The sequence below is a fragment of the Aotus nancymaae genome, unplaced genomic scaffold (genome assembly GCF_030222135.1).
Source record: "Aotus nancymaae isolate 86718 unplaced genomic scaffold, 86718_ANA_hifiasm-v0.15.2.pri h1tg000041l, whole genome shotgun sequence".
NCBI classification, from domain to species: domain Eukaryota; kingdom Metazoa; phylum Chordata; class Mammalia; order Primates; family Aotidae; genus Aotus; species Aotus nancymaae.
In genome coordinates this window covers 11911952-11932975 of record NW_026988455.1, presented here as the reverse complement: position 1 = coordinate 11932975, position 21024 = coordinate 11911952, and positions in this window count along the sequence as shown.

Here is a 21024-nt window from a genome sequence, read left to right as displayed (position 1 = left end):
GACTGTGAGTTTTTTAGGCAGATAAACCTGTGTCCTTTTTGGGGGTCAGTGACAGAATCGTGCTTTGCCTTCCTGTCATCTGTAAGGCCCTGCTTCTGCCTTTCAACACCCTTTAACTACATTCCATGCACACTCCAGCCAGCTTCTATCGTGATGATTTTACCATACTGGTCAAAACAGTTGCTAAGGGGTGGTAGGAAGTCACTGTATTGCAACATGACACGTTGATTGAGAAAGAGCAACAGAAGGACCTGCTGAATTCCACATTGCCCTCACTGGGCAGCTAAGCCTCATGGGTTTTGTTCTTTTTAAAATTTTCTAAATTATTTTTTGAGTCAGGATCTTACCCAGGCTAGAGTGCAGTGGTGCAATCCTAGCTCACTGTAGCCTCAAACTCCTGTGATCAAATGATCCTCCTGCCTCCGCTTCCCAAGTAGCTGGGACTATAGGCATGAGCCACTGTACTCAGCTAATTTAAAAACAAAAATTCTTTTTTAGAGATGGGGTCTCACTCTGCTGCCCAGGCTGGAGGGTTTTTTTCCCCCCAATTTAATTTTATTTTAAGTTCCGGGATAAATGTGCAGGATGTGCAGGGTTGTTACACAGGTAAATGTGTGCCATGGTAGTTTGCTGCACCTCTCAACCCATCACCTAAGTATTAAGCCCAGGGTGCATTAGCTGTTTATCCTGATGCTCTCCCTTTGGATTTTCTTTAGTTTAAAAAATCATTTCCAAAAAAGTGGTAAAGGATAGCCAATCACAGAACTAAATTACAAAGACAAAAATTCAAGTTGTACCATGGTGCATATCCTCACACCAAACTGCAGAAGACCATGATGTGGCCATTTCCTGTTAGGTCTTTGTGTTGGGAGGCTGCTGGGTGAGACCAATGCTGGCATTTAGTTTTATGCCCACTGAGTAGAGGAGTTAAAGGTGCTAGAGGGAGGCAAAGGAAGTAGGCAGGCTGGAGTATAGGAGGCTGGGAGCAATTGAAGAACTCAAAGGTAGATGGGGAAACTGAAGCACCAGGGAAACAATTTCCAAAGTTTCGCAAGTGCCTGAGGTGAGGGTGGAGTTCAATGAAGAAGTGGATTTACTGAGCCTTTGTTCCAAGGTGTGAGGATTCAAACGTGGGGTTCTGTTGACCTTCCCAGTTGGTAGTGTCATAGACCTGGGGTGTACAGATGGCAATTTTAGTCTGTGATGAGTGGGAATGCAGCACTGCGGGGCCTGTGCCCATCCAGGATCTCCATTGTCCCTCACCCGGCTCCAGAGTGGACAAGAAGTAGCTCACACTTGGGTTTCCATGTTCAGATGGTGCTGGCCTGTTCTCTAGAAGTGACTAAAAGTTAATGGGATTGTCAATAGGCAAGTTGGATCTTTTTGTTCTTTCTTGGCCACATCTAAGAGGCCATTTGAGTGGCACACTTTATCAATGTTTGGCATCTAATGAAAGCCGAGCTCCTTTACGCCAGCAAGTAAAAGCTGTCCCGTGGTCAGGGGTTGGTGGGGCTGCCCTCCTTCCTGGTCACATTTGGCCTGTACCTGTCAGGTAGTCCAACCCCCAGCCCTGAGCACAGGCCTTGGGGTCAGCACCTGTTTTAAAACATCCTAGATATTTTGGATATTCAAGTGTCTCTGAGGGCTAGGGACATTCTTTTTTCCTGTTTCCTCCTCATTCCCAGCCCTCTGAAGAGCCTTCTGTCCAAAATCCTCAGATTGCTTAATTTGTTGATTTATTTCTGCTACAATTTGGGACATTACATATTTCAACTGATAAAGAAATCAGAGGGCCACTTAAAGACAAAAGATAATGACCCAGCCTGGATAAGAGACATGTGCCTTATAGAGTTGGCTGCCATAGAGTGGTGGGGCTGCTGCTGGATTCCCTGGGGCCCATCTGGGCAACTGATCTCCACCCTGGGAGAAATGATGCTGCAAAGGTAAGGGCAGCTGCTGCTTCCTGCTACATCTGGGGATGGTGAGCCATCCCAAGGTTCTTTGTAATCTTCAAGGAAGCATGTTAGTGTTTGAAATGGGACCTGGCTTCAGTTATGGCAACCCAACCTCAGGCTGTTATAGGTGCTGCATGCGCTTGGTTCCTGGACCCTCCCACATGCGCTCCTCTTGGTTCTAAGCTCTGTTTTGACCACCCTGCAGTTTTACCCGTTAGACAATGAAAGGCGTTGTGCCTAAGATCTGTAAGCTTTGAAGGACCTACGAAATGCTTGCAAGAAACCAGGAAAAATAATCGTGGCTGCAAATTATGCAAAGAATAGAGCAAGAATAATTAAATATCTACTAAATGAAACACGGTACAGCTTAATTTCCTTCAGCTTACTTGTTAAGATATTGAGAACGATATAGGTGAGAATTTCTTTTTTCACAGGAATTTCTAGTTTTAGTATATGTTCTGCCAAATTGATCACATCACAAGAATTTCTAGGTGCACACAGGGATTGCCAAGGAGTCATAGGTAAGCACATTAAATGAGTTGCTGATCACCAAGCCATTTAAAAGGCAAAATTATAACTCGCCTTTCAGAGATTTGAGATAGGGCTACATGTTTGTTCTTTCTTATCTTTCTTAATTTTTTTAAAAAAGAGAGGGTTTTGCTGTGTTGCCCAGGCTAGTCTCAAATTCCTGGGCTGAAGTAATCTGCCCACCTCAGCTGCCCAGTGTTAGGATTACAGGCATGAGATACCACTCCTGGCTGAGCTACATTTTAATATGTGTGGTTTGATAACGCTCATAAGACACCTAGAAAGTAAAACCATCTAAGCCTGCCCCTCCTCCCATGGAGCTGCCTCCTCAGTCTTAAAGCCTAACCTATTCCTGAGGAAACCCTTTATCCCCACAATACACCCCTTGCTACATGTTCTCATAGATGCCTCTCCTGCTCCCTCGCACTCACAGCACCCTGTCATTGCTTAATTCTCTCTGTTCACCTGTCGTGGTAGGGGTCAACTTTTAAGATTTGGTGTGGCCATTATCTTAAAGTTTTTTTAAGTCTCTGTTGAAAATTAATTCCATTATTTATGAGAAAGGTTTTTGGTTTCTCTTTTAAATATATAAAAGAAAGCTGGCTGGCCTTTTGAATTTCAGTCATGCGTTATGGAAATACACAGGCTTAGGAATTAGACCTATGTTTGAACCCCAGCTGTGTCAGTAGCATTGTGCTGGCTCTCCATCCTTCTGTCCCTTAGTTCACTCATCTGAAAACGGGAAATTACCTTGTGCCCACCCTGGGATTGAGAAGATTTATTAAACATTTGTGATTGGGATTCTTTTTAGTTGTTTGATCCTTGGTAAAGATTGAAAGCAGACTTCTGCATAATAGGTTAATGTCAGAATGAGTCACAGCATTTATCTTTAAGATCTAGTACTTGGATATACTCAGCTAGAAGACCAGAGACGAGCTATGACATCTGCATGCGGGTTGAGGTCAGACTGTCCGATGACACATGTTACAAGAATTATAGTGAGGGCCTACGGGCATCTCTGAGTTCACTGTGTTCCAACATGGAGTGCCAGGATCCTTCTAGTCGGCACAGAGGAAGAAGCCTGGCTGACCTGGCAGGTTCTGAAACCACTGTGTACACCAAACCAAACTGAGTCGTAAGGAACTCCATCCTTTCCTCTCCCACCAAGAAAGAAAAAGAATTGTAATCTCTAGTTGCCAATTCTGGAATTTTATGTGTCAGCTGATGTTTCTTGCAGTCAGCCTGAGGCTGCATGGAACGAACATCATGTAGTAGAAAAAGTCAAACAAGCCTAAGGCTCTGGTCTTGGGTCTTCTGCCTAAGACACGCCTTTGAGCAAATCATTCAGCTTTTTGAACCCCAGTTTCCTCATCAGGATATGAACAAAACCTACTGCAAAATGCTGTGAAGCCTAAGCATGCATACTATACAGGCCATGGCAATACTAGGCGTGAAAAACTAAGAGTTGCCTCCTTGACTGATGGTAGAGTGAAAGACTAGGTTCCATGAGTCCAGAGATATGACAGGAATGTGGAAGTCAGTTTAACTTGGGTGAGTGCTGAGGCTTTGAATTGGGTAGAATGTAGTTGCAAACAAGAAATTGACTCAAACAACAGAATTTATAGGCTTTTTAAACTAAGAAGTTCATTAGTGTATTTAGCTTCAGGTAAAGCTGGATCCAGGGATTAAAACAATGTCATCAGAATTTAACTCTCAGGCCAAGGCAGGAGGATCACTTGAGGCCAGGAGTTCAAGAATTCACCTCTCCCCTGTCTGCTTTCTTTTGTGTTGTCTTCCTTCTCCAGCAGGCATTGTTTTCATACGCTGTTCTCTTGGCAATCCTTAAGTAGTAGATAGAGATTCTCTACCCGATGCTGAATCCTAGCTGTGTCAGTAGCATTGGACTGTGCCTCCATCCTTCCGCCCCTTACTTCCCTCATCTGAAAATGGGAAATATCTACCTTGTACCCACCATGGGATTTATTGGGTAGTGATTCTCTCTATTCAACACCTAAAAAAAAAAAACTTTAAAAAAAGCTATCAGAATTGTGTCTCCCTCTGCTGAACACAGAGCACCCTGATTGACCAGATCTAGGTTCTGTTCTCATCCCTGGAGTGGTAATGATATCAGCCTCACCCAAATTATATGGACTAAGAGGAAAGGAAGAGGTGATTCCCAAAGGGAAGCATGAATGCTTTTACAAAAGACACAGTTGATACTGGATAGGCAGAAGCAGCAATCGTCCACTGTAGACTACACTGCCTAATTCCTTGAATATTCTCAGAAAGATGCTCCACAATATCTCTTGCCCACCACCATCTTTCACCCTCCAGAATCTTCCAGCATTATGGTATAGAATTGAGTGGACAAGGATGAATTCACCTTAACAAATGATGCCCAACAAAGGCAAGATCATTGGACTCAGAAGGCCAAAGTTATCATGGATACTTGGCAGAGGTTTGTCATATTAGCCAGTGGCATTCTTGGGCTAGAAGGGGGAGCAATACTCTGGATAATAACCCAGAGGGAGGAGAAGTGGCACTGACCAATTAATTCCAGGTATGGGAGCTTCATGGGTGTTGTGGGCCAAGAGGAGGGATCCAGGCGCAGCGTAAAGAAAAATGTCAGTTGATGCTCTTGCTCTCCATCGTGATCCTGCCTTTTCTTTTTTCCTTTCCTTTCTCTTTTCTTTTCCCTTTTTTTTTTTTTTTTTTTTGAGGCAGAGTTTCACTCTTGTCATCCAGGCTGAGTGCAGGGGCGTGATCTCAGCTCTCTGCATGCAACCTCCACTTCCCAGGTTCAAGTGATTCTCCTGCCTCAGCCTCCTGAGTAGCTGGGATTACAGGCACCTGCCACCACGCCCAGCTAATTTTTGTATTTTTAGTAGAAATGGGGTTTCACCATGTTGGCCAGGCTGGTCTTGAACTCCTGACCTCAGGTGATCTGCCTGTGTTGGCCTCCCAAAGTGCTGGGATTACAGGTGTGAGCCACTGCACCCGGCCATGGTTCTGCCTTTTCTAACCTCTGGAAAACAGATTTAGGAGTTGGGGAGGAAGACCAGATTTTTTGCCCATTGCCAAGACCATGAATTGAATTGATGGCAACAATGTCAAGAGCTACCTATGGAACAGCAATGAAGACATGTCAAACCTGTGACTCCTCCAGTGGGCGGGAGTGTAGAGGTGCTTCTCATTTTCAAATAATTTGCACTATTTTTTATAGTTATATGTACACACATATTTGTGTGTGTGTATATGCGCGCGCACACACACACGTTAGTTTATATTAAGAATCTCAGGTAGAACTCTAGTAATTTTCCATCAGCCTCAAGGCAAATAAAGATTAGGAATCCTGGCTGGGTGCAATGGCTCATGCCTGTAATCCCAGCACTTTGGGAGGCCAAGGCAGGCAGATCACTTGAGGTCGGGAGTTCAAGACCAACCTGGCTAACACGATGAAACCCTATCTCTACTAAAAATACAAAAATTAGCTGGGCTTGGTGGTGGGTGCCTGAAATTCGCTACTCGGGAGGCTGAAGCAGGAGAATCACTTGAACCTGGGAGGTGGAGTTTACAGTGAGCTGAGATTGTGCCACTGCACTCCAGCCTGGGCGACAGTGAGACTCCACCTCAAAAAAAATAAAATTTGGAATCCTCTTTGCCTTGCTCCTCTGCACCCTCAAAAATCAACAACAACAAAAAAACTGTATACACAACTTACCTGTGGGAGAGGCCTCAGAAGAGGCCACAAAAGATGCCTCAGGAGTCCTGCTACAATGCTGGACAAGTGGCTTAGGCCCCTGGACATTACCCATTTTCCATGGCTGGCTCCAGGATTCTGGGTCAGAGCGCTATGCTCAGCCTCCAAATTTGGGTCTCTTTAGGTCCAATGTAGTGCTTCCCAGAGGACGTTCCATGACACTAGCATAATGGGGTGCTTAGAAAATGCAGCAGTCTCCATCACAGTGTACATTAACAGCAAACACTGCAGGAAGTCTTACAAGTGAAACTCTATTTTACTTAGCACTGTTCAAACTCACCTAACCATGGGACTCTCCCTACCCTGGAAAAAAGAGAGAGAAAGAGACTATTCGCATTATGTAGTGCTCTTATTCTGCAGATCATACTTTGGGTATTCCTGGTCTGATAGGATTTATTGAGAAATACAGCAAATAAAGCTCTTGTTAGATTCTTTGTTGTTTTTCTTTTTCAAGATGTGGTCTTGCTATGTCAGGCTGGAGTACAGTGGCGCGACCATAGCTCACTGTAGTCTCGACCTCTCCCAGGCTTAAGTGATCCTCCCACCTCAGCCTCGCAAGTAGCTGCAACCATATGTGTGCACCACCACATCTGGCTAATTCTTTAAAATTTTTTGTAGAGATGAGGTCTTGCTCTGTTGCTCAGGCTGGCCTCAAACTCCTGAGCTCAAGTGATCCTCCTGCCTTGGCCTCCCAAAGTGCTGAAATTACAGGCGTAAGCTACTGCACCTGGCCAGCTCTTGCATTCTTGATTGGGATATTTGTGAGAAGCCAAGTAGTTGTAGGGAATCTAGGTGGGAAATCCAGGCTCACGTCTAACCCCAGTCCCAGCCCTACGGCATTGAATACCCCCACACATGAGCTTCGGATCAGTGGCCATCAGGCCAACTGACTCTGTGTCATCTTCCCTTATTGTCTGGGCTTCTAGAAATTAGAGGGGCCAGGTATGTGGATAGGGTTGGATTTTGTAGTGTTTATATGATTATTACAGTGTCCCCATTTTCTTGAGAGTTACACAGACTGTTCTTTTTTTCCTCTTAGCTCAGAGGCTCAATATGGCAGGAAAGCTCACTTTAGCTTCTCAGCAAGAAGTTGGAAGAGGTCAGGGAGAAATCCTTGGAGAGGAGGAACCAAGGAGATATGAAAGGTTTCTTGAAGTCCTGTGCTTACTCTTAGGCCAAGCCCGAACCTTGAAACACCTAGATTTTTAGAGAATTCAGACTAGGACACCATCTGCTGTCACTGAGATGTGAAGACATGGTCCTTGAAACAGTGGACCTGCTTGCTGGGAAGGCGGAGAGAGCTTGAGCTTTTTAAGCTGGTTTTTGAAAAGATACTCTCGTACCTAAAACAAGCCCCTGCTTCACCTGCTTCTCTGTTAATGGACTCTCTGGAAAAGAGCTTGGCTAATACTCTGAGTATCTTCTTCAAGATGTAGAGTTAATGGCAGTGCTTTTAAAATCTGTTGACCCTGTGTGCCCAGGATAAACTTGCAGCTCTTGACAATCTGAGTCAGTTCTATTTGTAGTCCTGAGTTTTTTCTTTGGGAGTGTAGAAAGTGAAAGAAACCTTGAACCACTCGGGCAGCCACTTGAGAAGAAGAGTGAGAAAGGAAGTGGAAAACCACCTCAGATGGAGGCAGTGTGTTCTGAGTGCCTTTTTAACAATGCTAAGAAAACAGCTTTGGCAAAGTAAGGGGTCCTGCAGAGAGAACAGGAGTGGGTTAGCTGCTCCAGTCCCTCAGGGTCTGTCCTACTTGTCTGATCTGTTTGCCAGGAATCTGCATGCCCCATGAGGACTGTTGGAATGCTTAACACGTAATATGCTTTGTACGTCTTGTGAGACTGTCTTCCCAAATATTAAGAACCACTGTTATTATGAATAATATACAAATGCATTTTAAAGCATTACTGAATTCATGCTTACTTCATTGTGTACTTTTTGTTTGTTTGAGACAGGGTCACTCTCTGTCACCCAGGCTCGAGTGCAGTGTCATGATCTCTGTTCACTGCAGACTTGAATTCCTGGGCTCAGGTGATCCTCCTGCCTCAGCCTTCTGAGTAGCTAGGACTATAGGCATGTGCCACCACACCTGGATAATTTTCTAATTGTTTGTAGAGATGGGGTCTCACTATGCTTCCTAGGCTGGTCTCGAATGCCACACCTCAAAGAGTCCTCCTCCTTCTGCTTCCCAAGGCGCTAGGATTACAGGAATGAGCCAGCATGCCTGGCCCATATATTCTCAATCAACAGATTCTATTATGATATAGAAACAGGTGTATAAAAGTTTTAAATGCTTAAAAGAGGTCCTTGTGCTTTCTTGAAAAGGCTGTAATAAGAGTTATACTGTAAAATTGCTTGCCCCCCACCCCCACCAGTAGTCATCTCTTGTTGGTTACCTATCTTGGTTATGTAATTATTCTGAAAGGTTCTGGAAAGTTTGAACTTCTTGCCACAATCCTCGAATGTCTGTCTGCATTGGAGGGGAGGGGTAGAAGAGAGATAAAGGGGTAAGATTGGAGTCCAGCTCACTCGTCACTCAAAGAGCTGAGGTTCCATTTAGCATCACTGATCTCCTGATACTAAAATGTCCAAGTTGAGCCTCCCTGCTTTGATATAAAGTGCTGCCCCCTTCCCTTAGGCTGTTTCTTCTACAAAGCAGCTGACTTACAGTGTGGCAAGTGCTCCTATTTTTCTTGACTCACAATTGCCACTGCTTTAAGGATTTCAGAACACTTCTCTGAACATTGTTCCATTTCATCCTCACAGACACTTGTCAGTTTAGGCTTAGAGAAACTATCAGACTTAAGATCACACAACTGGTGAAGAAATTGCAGCAAGAACACAAAACTTACGGTTCCAATAGCTCTGATCCATGATATATAGTGTCTTTAGTAGGTTATACCTTAGTGCTCTTTCAAATGGGCATGATTTAAATGTTTGCTCAATATCTATTTAGAGATGAGAGGATGAACACCTTGTGAAAGAAGGGTAGAAAAGGAAGGTGTGGAGGCAGCACCCAATTTTTCATGTTTCTTCAGAATTGGTTATCTTTTGTTACATATATATAGTGTCTTTAGTAGGTTATACCTTAGTGCTCTTTCAAATGGGCATGATTTAAATGTTTGCTCAATATCTATTTAGAGATGAGAGGATGAACACCTTGTGAAAGAAGGGTAGAAAAGGAAGGTGTGGAGGCAGCACCCAATTTTTCATGTTTCTTCAGAATTGGTTATCTTTTGTTACTCAAGCATTCCCCTTGGAAATCATACTAGAATTTTTTTTTTCTTGAGTGTACTAAGTGACTAAAAACAACTCATACAGGCAAAAGCAAATGTACTGACTCATTAAAGGAAAAGACCAGGGATGGACCTCACTTCAGGCATAAACTGGATCCAGGGGCTTGAATGATGTCACCAAGCCTCATCCCTTTTGCTCTGTCGTCTAGTAAGGTTAACCCACTGATGGAAGCAAGAAGTCATCAGAAGTTCTTGGCTTGTATCCTATCCTCTCAGCAACCCCAATCAAAAGAATCTTTCTGACAGTTCCCAAAAATGTCCCCAAAGGGTTAAATATCATGGGATTGACTTAGTTATTTGCCCAACTCTAAATCAATCACCATAAGCAGTAATGGTTGGTCAGATTGGCCACATCTGTGTGCATGCCAGTTCCAAGAGCCCAGTGCACTTGGACCTCCTGTACTACACGGACTAAGAATAGGATAGGCAATCCCCCCAAAAAATATGGCTTCCACTGCCAAAAGACAAAGAAATGGATGCTGAGCAGGCCAAGGCAATGAATTTGTCCTGTAGAAATGGCACCTCTAGCCCCAAATACCTGGCAGCTTATCAAAATATCGCTTTAAACAACATTCTGGACATTCCTTCAGCAGAATTCCGGTCAATAAAATTTTATCTATTCCACTGCATTATAGTTTGATACCCAAGGCAGCTTCTCAGCTAGATCCCCTTTATTCCAACTCTGTCTCCACCAGGTGAGGAAGCTGCAGATCAGAGGGACATGGTCCACGTCACACAGCCAGGATAAGGAGGAGTTCAGACCAGATCCTGTTCACAGACCATTGGCTACTGAAACTAGGAAGGACTGCTGACCCTGCCACTTAGGCCAGCCCAGCAGCACCGCCTTGCTTGTCCCATGACCCAGCCAGGTTCTGTTAGGACCCAAGATTGGTGTAGATTATAGCACCAAAAGATCTCCAGGTTGTGGAATTGGTCCATTTCAGCCAGTGCTATGGTCTGAATATTTGTATCCTCCTCAATTTGTATGGTGAAATTCTAACCCCCAAGGTGATGGAATTAAGAGGTGGGGCTTTTGGGAGGTGATTAATGAAGAGCAGAATCTTCATGAATGAGATTAGTGTCCTTATAACAGACACTTCCCCACTTTCTTTTCCACCTTGAGGACGCAGCAAGAAGGCACTGTCTGCAAACCAGGAAATGATACTAAATCTGCTGGCACCTTGTTCTTGAACTTCCCATCATCTAGAACTGTGAGAAATAAGTTTCTGTTGTTTAGAAACCATCCAGTCTATGGTCTTTGGTTATAGCAGCCTGAACAGACAAAAACCTTCCAAGGTAATCACCCCTTTTTAGGCTCTGCAGTGGATGCATCAGTGGGGGCGCTGCTGTGGATTGTGTCTAATATTCAGAATATGTGCATTGATTTAGGTAAAAGAATGTTATTAAGAGTCCCCCTGGGGATCCTCTAGAAAGATACCCACTGAGTCATTAATAGAAATAGCCTAGGCCTGAGAGATTGGGAAGGATACTTTCACTTTTTGCTTTATCTATTCTCTGTTGTTGGAATTATTTAGAGGCAGGTGCTCAGCCACAGTGGGATAACTGGAAGAATCACACTTGTACCTGAACACAGAGTTTGAGATAGATAGGGCTGATGAGCTCAGGGGCAGGGTCATAGAGAGAAGAATCCAGACCCAACATAAGGCTACCACAGACCCAGAAAAGTTAAGGTCTTTATTTTTATTTTTTTGAGACAGGGTCTCACTCTGTCACCCAGGCTGGAGCATAGTGGTGTGATCTCAGCCAACTGCAGCCTCAACCTCTTGGGCTTAAGTAATCTTCCCACCTCAGCCTCCTGATTAGCTGGGACCACAGGCATGAGCCACTACACTTGGCTAATTTTTTTTTTTTTTTTTTTGAGACAGAGTCTCACTCTGTCACCCAAGCTGGAGTGCAGTGGCATGATCTAAGTTCACTGAAACCCTGACTAATTTTTTTAAAATTACTTTTTTTAGAGACAGGGTCTCCCTATATTGCCTAGGCTGGTCTTGAACTCCTGGGCTCAAGTGATCCTCCTGACTCAGCCTCTCAAAGTACTGGGATTACAGGTGTGAACCACTGTGCCCAGCCAAAAGTTAAGGTCGTCAAAGGATGAGGACCTTTTCTTTCAGTAGCACTGACCCTAGTAGGAAATGTCACTTGCTACTCTGGACCCAACACCATCAAGATGGTTGACCGGTGGTCATGATGGTTACTGGCCTGGCCACTTCCCTTGTGGGCAATCTTACAAGGCATAGGAGAAAAACAATCACTCAACTGGCCACACTTAGATTTTTTTTTTCATCTACACTTTCTCAAAGTAACACACCTAGATTTTGACCTAAAAGGGAAAAGACCAGCTTATTGTCTAGGCTTCACTCCAAATGACTTTAGACTTATTTCAGTCATCAAATCTGTCCTGAAATGATAAAGAGTTGCCATTTTGAGGACATGCAGAAGAATAAAGTTACATCCTAAAGTCAATGGAGGGTTTCCTAAATTTTTATTAGAAAGGTCTCCTTTGTTAAAATGAGGATTTTGGCAGGGTACAGTGGCTCACACCTGTAATCTAAGCACTTTGGGAGGCCGAGGTGGGTGGATCACTTGAGATCAGGAGTTTAAGACCAGCCTGGACAACATGGTGAAACTCTGTCTCTACTAAAAATACAAAAATTAGCCGGGCGTGGTGGTGGGCACCTGTAATCCCACCTACTTGGGAGGCTAGGCTGAGGCAGGAGAATCACTTCAACCCAGGAGGTGGAGGTTGCAATGAACTGAGATTGTGCCACTGCACTCTAGCCTGGGTGACGGAGTAAGACTCCGTCTCAAAACAATATAATAAAATAAAATATTTCACTTTTCCAGGTGGTTACTTTGAGGAAGATGTTTCTTTGCATGAGACTCCCTTTACACCACTGACCTGAGAATAGCTGTGGCTCCAACTGTGCTTGGAACTCACCTTCTTGCTCCACTCTCCCTCTACTGATTGCTTCCCAGAAAGGGCTTGGATCCATTCCCACCTTGACTTCATCCCTTCTTCTCTTACACTAAGTGAAATCTCCAGTGGCTGGACTGGTAGTGGCCATGGATGTGTCTTTTTAATCATTAGTAAATCTAAGGACCCTGATAGTTCTGGGCCACAGAGTTTTTTGCCTATAAAGTCTACAAGAAAGAAAGAGGTGGTGAAGGGGGATAAAATACACTCATCTTTTCTTTCCTATTTCCCCTTATCCACATAAGCAAACACTTTTAGAAAACTGAAAATGAGATGTACCTACAATAAGATGGAACTCTAAACCTTCGAGGGATGGGCAGTGGAAGGAGATGTCCCGAGGGGCAGGAGTGGGGCACAGGAGCATGGAGGCAAGCTGGGGACAGCGCAGCTGGCCAGGAGTATACTGTGTGTCCCCTTGGGGGCCATTTGATTGCATTTCTATTACTCCCTCACTTTGGCACTCCAGTTCCCTCCTTGCCCCCCTTTAATGCTCTGTCCCAGCCTGGTTTCAAGATACAGGAATGAGAACATGATGACTTTTTTCTCTTCTGCATTAAATTGATAAGAGATGATAGCAAGTATATTTTGTAAATTAATTAATGAACTGCAAACATGAAAACACAACAGGAAACTGTCTTGCTGGACCAGAAATAGCTAAGCATTCCTAAAAGAACGATGCAGACAGGAAACCCAAAGTAAATCAGACTTGAAACCATAAGCCAGGCTGGTCCTGTGTCAAGAAACTAAGCCCAAGACTTACTCAGAAGAGCACCAATCAAGAATCACCAAACATCCAAGACAATAATACCATGAAAGAAAGACAAACAACTCAGCAAATGAAAGTCCTTCCCAAAGAGGCAATGTGGATGGGGAGGTAGAGGACTGTGGTATACACTCCCTTAAAGAGTCCCGTGTAACATGAACATGCTCACTTCCCAGTAGACTGGCTCTTCCCAGCATGGTAACCAGTGGTGGCCATGCTGAGCAAATGCTTCCGTGGTTGGGGAGGCGCTGGCAGGAATGTATGCACACATAATGTTGTGGATAGTCTGGAATTCTTGCTGATGTGGGCTGGGGTGTTGGAGCCTTGGGTCCAGGGTGCTCCTGGAGGAAGGGTCAGTCTTTGCAGCCCAAACCGTGAAGTTGAACTCCCAAGTTAACACTTGCAAATTCATTCATTGCCTACTGAGTAGTGGGCAGATTGGCCATCTGCTCTTTCTCATCTCTGTGTCTTTAAAGCAGTGATTCTCAAGGGAGAGGGGGGAGGGGAGAGCATGCCTTTCTGAGTAAGAGTATCAAGGTCATTTATTCTCTCCTTCTGATCCCAGAAACTATAAACTCCATCCTGTGCCCTCCTCAATTCTGATATGCTTTCTCTAGGGTGTATGTGGTGTACACCCCCACTGAAGAAACATGTTTTGATATTCAGCTGGGCTGAGGTAGGTAAAAATTTTGAGAGCTACCATTTTTTTTTTTTAAGAAAAAAAAAAGGAAGAAAGAAAGAAAAAAAAGAATGAAGAAGAGGAAGAAAAAGGGAGAGAAAGAGGGAGAGAGAACGGGAGTATTGCTTTATTGCCCAGGCTAGAATGCAGTCTAAAAATGGGACTTGAAAACCTCTTTTATGCCAATAATTGTGCTTAACAATGGAGACAGGAAGGAATAAGGGAAGAAAATAACAAACAAGCAGCCAACCAATATTTCATTTAAACCTATGAAATGCTATGCAATTATTGAGGAGTGATTTACTTCCAATTATGTAGTCACTTTTGGAATAGGTGTGATATGGTACTGATAAGAATGTATGTTTTGTGTATTTGAAGTGGAGAGTTCTATAAATGTTTATTAAGTTTACTTGTTTCGGGTTTGAGTTCAAGTCCTGGATATCCTTGTTAATTTTCTATCTCGTTGATCAGTCTAATATTGACAATGTGATGTTACAGTCTCCCACTATTATTGTGTGGGAGGCTAAGTCTCTTTATAAGTCATTAAGAACTTGTCCTATGTATTTGGGTGCTCCTGTATTGGGTATGTGTATATATAGGATCGTTAGCTCTTCTTGTTGCATTGATCCTTTTACCATTATGTAATGTCCTTCTTTGCCTCTTTTGATCTTTGTTGCTTTAAAGTCTATTTTATCAGAGGTGAGAATTGCAACTCCTGCTTTTTATTTATTTATTTATGTTTGCTCTCCGTTTGGTTGGTAAATCTTCCTCTGTCCCTTTGTTTTGAGTCTTTGTGTATCGTTGCATGTGAGATGGGTCTGGATACAGCGTACCGATGGGTTTTGGCTTTTTATCCAGTTAATAATATCTAAGAGTTCAATACTGCCATTTGATGCTAGCTGGATATGTTTTTGGAAAGGCTGATACTGGTTGCTCCTTTATATGTATAGTGCTTCTTTCAGAAGCTTCTGCAGAGCAGGCCTGGTGATGGTGAAATCTCTAAGTACTTGCTTGTTTGCAAAAGATTTTATTTTTCCTTCGTTTTTGAAGCTCAGTTTGGCTGGATATGAAATTCTGGGTTGAAAGTTCTTTTCTTTAAGGATGTTGAATATTGACCCCCACTCTTTTCTGGCTTGTAGGGTTTCTGCTGAGAGATCTGCTGTAAGTCTGATAGACTTCCCTTTGTGGGTAACCTGACCTTTCTCTCTGGCTGCTCTTAGTATTTTCTCCTTCATTTCAACCCTAATGAATCTGACGATTATGTGCCTTGGGGTTGGTCTTCTTGAGGAATATCTTTGTGGTGTTCTCTGTATTACCTGGAGTTGAATATTGTCCTGCCTTACTAGGTTGGGAAAGTTTTCCTGAATAATCTCCTGAAGAGTATTTTCCAACTTGGATTCATTCTCTTTGTCACATTCAGGTACACCTATCAAACATAGATTAGGTCTTTTCACACAGTCCCATATTTCTTGGAGACTTTGCTCATTCTTTTTTATCCTTTTTTCTCTAATCTTGACTTCTCGTTTTATTTCGTTAAGTTGGTCTTCGAACTCTGATATCCTTTCTTCTGCTTGATCAATTCGACTGTTAAAACTTGTGTATACTTCACGAAGTTCTTGTGTTTTTCAGCTCCATTAATTCACCTATATTCCTCTCCAAATTGTCTATTCTCGTTAGCATTTCGTCAAACCTTTTTTCAAAGTTCTTAGTTTCTTTGCATTGGGTTAGAACAAGTTCTTTTAATTCACAGAAGTTTCTTATCATCCACCTTCTGAAGCCTACTTCCGTTAATGGAACGCACTCGTTCTCCATCAGGCCTTGTTCCATTGCTGATAAGGAACTGTGATCCCCTGTAGAGGGAGAGGCATTCTGATTTTGGGTATTCTCAGCCTTTTTATACTGGTTTCTTCCCATCATTGTAAATTTATCCACCTTCCGTCTTTGTGATTTCCGACTTTCAAATTAGGTTTCTGAGTGGACGTCCAACTTGTTGATTCCCAGCGCCGAAATCTGAGCAATCTACTGCGCCGGCCAAAACAGCGGTGTTAAGATTGATGGTGCTTTTCTGCCCAAGAATTGGCCAAAAGGGGACCCAGTTCCGCTCGCTCTGCACCAAAAACTGCCGCGCTGAGGCGCCAGCAAAACCACCACGCCAGCTACAAGAGTCGCACTGGCGACCCATGGGGCTCTTCCGCTGGGAATCTCCTGGTCCGTGAGCAACAAAAATTCATCTGAAAGTGTGGCGTCCTCTTGTTCTCTGCACTTTCACTGGGAGCTACAATCCCGAGCTGCTAGTGGTCAGCCATCTTGGATCTCTCTCTGAGAGCCACCATTTTTAGGTAAATGTGATTCTTTCCAATTTGTATAAATTAGCTATCTGGTACAAACTATCTTCCTTATTCTGATGATCCAAATGCATCTATGTCACAAGAGCTCTTTAACTCATGAGACAGATGCATTTGGATCATCAGAATAAGGAATTTAATTTCAGAATTACAGCCTAGCTTTCTCCCCTGGGAGACTCACAGGAATGGGAAGCCTAAATGTCCAAAGCAGAGCTCATTTGATCTTGCTTCCAGAGCTGCTCCTCAGTTTACATTTGTTTTCTTGGTGGAAATAGCTCAATCTAGAAAACTTGGGCTATTTATTTTATTTATTTATATAGAAAATGCAAGGTAAGATCACGGAATCCTCTTCTGCTCTTCCCTCTTTTATTTCCCATATTCTACACCTTGTCCCCCTCCCAACCTTTTTTTCAGAGACAGGGTCTTGAAGATTGCCCCAAGCAATCTTCTCACTTTAGCTTCACAAAATGCTGGGTTTACAGATATCAGCCACCATGCCTGGCTCCTATACCCTTTTAGTCAGTCTCCGGTGATATTAACTCTACCTCTTTAGTAGTTCTCATCTTTATCCCTTTTCTCCACACCCATGGACACTTGTTTATCCACTTCATTAATTTGGCATCCACATTCTCCTAATTGGTTTCTCTGACTCTAATGTTGCTCCGCCTGATTCATTTTCCTCTCTGCTCTCCAGATCTATCTTAGTAAAACAAATCTTACCAGGCCACTCCCCTGTTAAAGTCTTCACTGAAAAAGGGAATAGGGAATTTTTATCCGAAGTTCTAAAAATCTTCATAGCCTATGATAGGTATAATTCCCTTGCTAGAAGTTTATCCTAACAAAATAATCAGATGTTTGGACAAAGAGTTGAGTACAAGGATGGTCACAGGGAAAATTGAAACATTTGATATTAGGAAATTTGTCAAGCTATAGGACATGTATAAGATGAAATCCTACATAGCCATTCTATATTGTGAGCTACAGAGAATTTAAGAATATGTGGGGGACAGTTTGGACCAGGTGATATCTTCGCTGATCCCCATGGTACCCTTGGCATATTTCCCTCAGAGCATCAGAGCACTTATCCCGCTGTGTTTGCCTGTTCTTGTTTTTCCCCCACTGATTTATAAGGTCCTGGAAGGGACTGTGTTGTATTTGTCTCTTTACCCCCATGTCCTGTAGCAATGCTGGCATGTAATATGGTGTGGGAGTGGGATGTCCTTAACGATAATTCCACTTCAAGATCTGAAACACTCTTTTTTCTTTTTTTTTTTTTTGAGATGGAGTCTCTCTCTGTTGCCCAGGCTGGAGTGCAGTGGCGCGATCTTGGCTCACTGCAACCTCCGCCTCCCAGGTTCAAGCAATTCTCCTGCCTCAGCCTCCTGAGTAGCTGGGACTACAGGTGCATACCACTAGCCTGGCTGATTTTTTGTATATTTAGTAGAAATGGGGTTTTACCATGTTGGCCAGGCTGGTCTCGAACTCCTGACCTTAGGTGATTCACCCACCTCAGCCTCCCAAAGTGCTGGGATTACAGGAGTGAGCCACCACACCTGGCCCCAAGATCTGACACACTCTTAAGTGGTATATCCAAAACTGAAATCAATGCTCCCTCCAATTCCCACCCCCCAAAAATCTCAGACCCAGAATTTCATTCCTCCTCTCCATCACAATCTCCATGAAAGAACCATCTTTGGTAGCCTTGGAAGTACCAACCTTTCTCAGACTGGTGAAGAACGTGGTGTGGTATGATCCTATCCCATAGCTCCTTAATCTTCCTTTACCCAATACCCAGGTTTTAAAAAATAGGGCTCAGCCTGGGCTTTGAGGTGAGGGAAGAGGAAAGTGGGGGCTAGCCAGGGCCCTGAGGCATGGGTGGGGTGTGGCATGGTGTGGCAAGGGATGGGAGTGGGCAGGAGAGACTGCCTAGGTGAGGCTCATGTCAGATGGAGAAGCCTGACCTGGATCCACTTGCTGCCTGTAGGATCTCAGTCGCCAAAACCTGTCTGGCCTAAAGACAGGCAAAGTTTGATTTAATACTTGGTACTGACCTCACTTGAACATTAAATCAATAAATGCCAACTTAATGGAGCTGTTGCTGGGAAACGAAGGAGTATCAAGTATCCAATATCTGCATGGAGGAGATTGTTTTGATCTGTTTTGTTTTTCTAAAGCTGCACCTTGCTCCTTAGTGCCCTTTAGGTTATTCCTTTTTGGTAGGAGAGTGGTTCCCACACTGTCCTCTCCACCCACCCTTTGATGGGGCTTGGAAATGCACTCGGCAGCTGCGCCCATGATAAGCTGGATGGCTTGTCCCGTCCTGTCGGCAGGTCCTCCCAACAGGCAGAGTGAGGAGTTCGTGAATGAGGGAGGAGACTATGGTGTCTCAGAAGGAAAACACTAGAGGAAAAAACACTTGAGTAACAATGACAAATTCAACCTCTGGATCTCTCTCGCAGTTCCTGAGACTCTATTTCCAGCTGAATTGTGTAGCTCTCAGCATGGCCTTTTACCCATCACTGGTGTCATGCCAGGTCAGCTTCATCTTTTCTTAGCTAGCTGAGGAAGACAGGCATCCAAGCTGGGGTCTCCTCTCGTGTGTGTCTCTCCTGGGATGGAGTTGCCAGGCTTTGTGCTTGTTTTACTCCTTGTCCAGCCTTTCCCTCCCCTCCCTTTCCTGTTCCCTGGGCTGGCCATAGCAGAGGTTGAGTTGGAGGGTGGTACTGGATTTTGGGAAAAAGAGGACAATCCTCATGTTATTCAACACGGCTGCCACAAACTACCCAGGCAGAGGCTGGGAATGGGGCCTTGGATGCCAGCTGTTGGGTCCCTGCCTTGCACCCAGCTCTGCCAAAGCATGTGGTTCTGATTGTGCCCTTTCTCCTGCCTCACAGCCAGTCATAAATGCCATCTTCCTTGGATGTCTGAGTCCCTTGGAAACTGGGCTCTGAACTCGATTCCATTGGGGTTGACCATGGGCTAAGCTATCCGAATTTCCATCTAGGCCTCCAGTTTCCTTAGAGCAAAAGGAAAACAAATTGTAAAAAGGGAGTTAGCAGAGTGGGAAGGTGGCCTGAGGACAGCTGTTCTGACCTGAGTAAAATTACATCCCTGATGGGAGCCAGCAAGTGCAGCACCTCCCATACGTGCAACCATCACTTAAATAGCGCTTTATGGTTTAAGGACTGTGTTAAGTTTCCTAGGGTGCTATAAAAGAGTACTATAAACTGGGTGGCATAAAACAACAGAAATTTATTAACTCACAGTTCTGGAGGCTAGAGGCCAGAAATCCAAGGTGGTGGCAGGGTTGGTTCCTTCTGAGAGTTCTGGGGAAGAATCTATGCCTTGCCTCTCTCTTAGCTTCTGGTAATCCCATTCATTGACTTATAAATGCTTATAGATGCTTTTTGAATTGTAGATGTGATCCTCCATTTTCGTATGGTGTTCTCCTTGGGTCTCTGTCTTCATATGTCTGTCTTCTGGTAAAGATACCAACCATATTGAATTAGAAATCCATCTACTCCATTATGACTTCATCTTATCTAATTACATCTTCAACAACCCTTTTTCCAAAGAATGTTACATTCTGAGGTTCTGGGGTTATGACTTCGACATATCTTTTTTTAGGGGATATATAGTTCAACCCATAATGGAGCTCAAAGGCTGAAGGATTTGCAGCAAGCAGATCTGGAAGGAGTTATATGGGTAACTTGGAAGCCCTGCCAAAACAGTGGTCTTGTTAGTTCTACAGGGAAAGCTTTCTGAACTCCAAGACTTCATACTGTATTTGTATGTATTGTATTGGTGAAGATTTTGGTTGCAAGTAAGAGAAATTAACTTATCAGTTTAGATTGCAAACGATGGAAACTCAATTCCAGCTGGTTTATACAAAGCAATAAGAAAATAAATTCAGCCAGGCACAGTAGCTCACACCTGTAATCTCAGCACTTTGAGAGGCCGAGGTGGGTGGATCACTTGAGGTCAGGAGTTTGAGACCAGCCTGGCCAACATGGGAAACCCTGTCTCTACTAAAACTACAAAAATTAGTTGAACGTGGTGGTGGAAGCCTATAATCCCAGCTACACAGGAGGCTGAGGTAAGAGAATTGCTTGAACCCTGGAGGCAGTGAGCCAAGATTGCACCACTGCACTCCAGCATTGGCGAAAGAGCAAGGCTCCATCTCAAAATTTAAAAAAAGGAAAAGAAAAGAAAGTCTTTGTAATGAATTGTAATTCAAGTAATAACAAAAAAAAACATAATTACTTTTGCACCAACTTAATATAACCAGAAAAATTTGGGAATAGACCTAGCTTTAGGTAGAGTAGCATCTAAGGCTCAAATGATGGGTTTGGAATTGTCTCTCCTCTCTTCCCTCCTCCCATCTTTCCTCCTCCTCTCTCTCTCTCTCTCTCCTTCCCTCCCTCTCTCTCTTTTTTATTCTCTCTGCTCTCTCTTTACCTGTCCTTCTCTTCGATTGGCTTGTTTCTGCTTGGTTGCATTCTGCAGGTAGGGTCTCTTCACAAAGTGGGTTTTTAAATTGTGGCTGAACATTCTGAAAACATCATCTCAGTTTAGCTACTCCAGCAGAATGAGAACTTCTCTTCCCAACTCCCTAGATCAATCCTGGGGAAGACATTGATTGGCCTTGCTTGAGTCATGTGCCCATACACAGATCAATCATTGTGGCCAGGGGGATAGGGTG